General features: G+C 34.1%; 1 protein-coding gene across 1 annotated transcript in view; it reads left to right on the top strand.

The window, feature by feature from the left end:
* The window catches only part of LOC105265423 (lachesin), a gene marked incomplete in the record, with an annotated part of 26,854 nt that overhangs the window by 9,491 nt on the left and 15,147 nt on the right, over positions 1–2,216 (top strand).

Below are 2,216 nucleotides of genomic sequence, written 5' to 3'. Positions count from 1 at the left end.
TGGGTCAAAATGAGGGGTCAATCGATCGCGATTGATCGTTCGGTGTTCGAAAAATCACGCGACGACACGCGTTCGAGTGGGAAAAAAAAAAAGGCTGAGGTGTTCTCCATTTTTTACTGGATAAACCGGCGGCAAGAGGTGAAATTTTCTTTTGACAAGATCAAACGGGATCTCGCACGCAAAGGAACAATGGATTCCTCTCAATCATCCATTGGTCCAGAAGGGACAGTTCTCCAGTTACCGAGTTATTCATCAAATCCACCTTTCTCTTCCTTCTGAATTATTTATCACTTTGCGTGTCCGATAAGAATCTGCCGAACGAATAATAATCGGACGATCACACCGTGATAATTATTTATCGTACGGTATATTGCGTACGCCAGTTTTTACGCGATTTCTTGAAATCTAAGGGAGATACCGATTTTTTTATAATTACCTTTTTTGTAGATCGCATCTTTTTTGATAAAAAATGTCGGTACAAAAAAATCGGTTTGTCTCTTCGATTGCGAGATATCGGGGAAAACTGGATTCGATAAAAATTCAATTTTCGTAGTTTATCATTTCGCGACTGAATTTTTATAGTTTTCCAGGAATTTTTTGAAAATTTGAAAAAAATATTACGATTTCTATTTTTTTTACTCGAGTAACCAAACAGAACCACCGATTTCACATAATTGGTAAATTAAATTCTAATGACTCGAAACGATTTTTCCTTTTCAGCCCTTTTGACTCGGAATAATATTCTATTTATAATAATAATATTTTATTCATTAACAACAATCGCTTCAATGACTCATTGAAAATTTTCTCATACGATTTTTCACCGGAATTGATCTCCATTTATCGAGAGCAGCCATTTTCCATATTCCCCACCGAGATAATATTTTATACGAAAATGAATTTCACCTGTGACCGTAAAAAAATCGTTCGTATCAGTGAAATTCATTCACAGAAAAGAATTTTTTCATTCTGCTAATGCGGGAAGTCATTCGATTTTCAAAATTAAATCGGTTTCACTGAAGTTTTACCAATATATTTACTGATAATGGGACACTGAGAGAAATATTCAATAAAAATTCAATTTCACTCAATAAAAATATTCAATAAAAATATTCAATAGAAATGTGGTTGTCGGAAATTTTACGGAACTGTCACGTAATTTTTATCTAAAGTCACGGAATTTTTCCGCGGTGTCCCGTAATTTTTATCTGAATTATCGGTGAAACATAACGATACCGTCACTTAAATTTTTCGAATCAACTCCGTAATCGGTAAAAGAACTGAAAGTTCCGTAATTTTTACTAAATATTTCTCTCCGTGGAGGGTGATAAGAGAGATTGATAAAATTCGGTAGAAATCGCTGACGAATTACGAATTTCCATGAAATTACCGCAACGACTGGTTGAGAATTGAAATATAACAGAATATTCCCGCGATTTTTTCTCCCAGAGAACCGCGACCCAATATCATAATTAGACCGGAATCAATTCTATTATTCCGCTCGATTAATTCCTGTCCGTTAATCGCCCAATTACGCCTCCGATGCTAAATCAGTCTTACGGTTAACTAAACAGGTCATACATTTTTCCGAGTACTTGTCAAAGTACTCATGCGTTATCTTAATTTTTATCTTCACTGCGGGGATAGGCTGTCCTATAACGGAATTTCCACTCGTTAAATTTATTCAGGTACTGTTTATTCTTCAATTGAAAATAAATTACGGGAGATGTAATGTTTGGTGAGGATATACAGAGGTGTAATCGCCGCAGTTTAGCTTCAGCAAATTTCGGGATATTAATTGCTCAATCAAATACTGTCTCTGTGGGATTCCCACAAATATCATTTAACCGGTAATGCAATTGACACTTGGGATTTTATTTAATAAACCCTCAAAATTCTGTAATTAAACAAACAAATATTTATTTCTATTATCATTTCTATCTGTATTCTCTCAAATTTCTTGGTTGACAATTAGGAATTAATTGGGAATTGATTAGGAATTTATTAGGAATTTATTGGGAATTAATTAGACGTTTGGCTATCAATCAATTGTCAAAATTTTGATTTTAGTTTAAAAAATCGCGTGTCAGTGAAATTATTTAAATATTCTGAGTAGTTCTGGTTAATGGAAAATCCAGTAAATCTAAATTCAGTTCTCTCATCTTTGGAAAATACTTGTGAAATGTCTTCGCAAGGGAAATTGAGTGCGAGAGATT

Source organism: Fopius arisanus, unplaced genomic scaffold, assembly GCF_000806365.1.
Source record: "Fopius arisanus strain USDA-PBARC FA_bdor unplaced genomic scaffold, ASM80636v1 scaffold00029, whole genome shotgun sequence".
Classification (NCBI taxonomy): domain Eukaryota; kingdom Metazoa; phylum Arthropoda; class Insecta; order Hymenoptera; family Braconidae; genus Fopius; species Fopius arisanus.
This window is presented reverse-complemented; position numbering and strand designations above follow the sequence as displayed.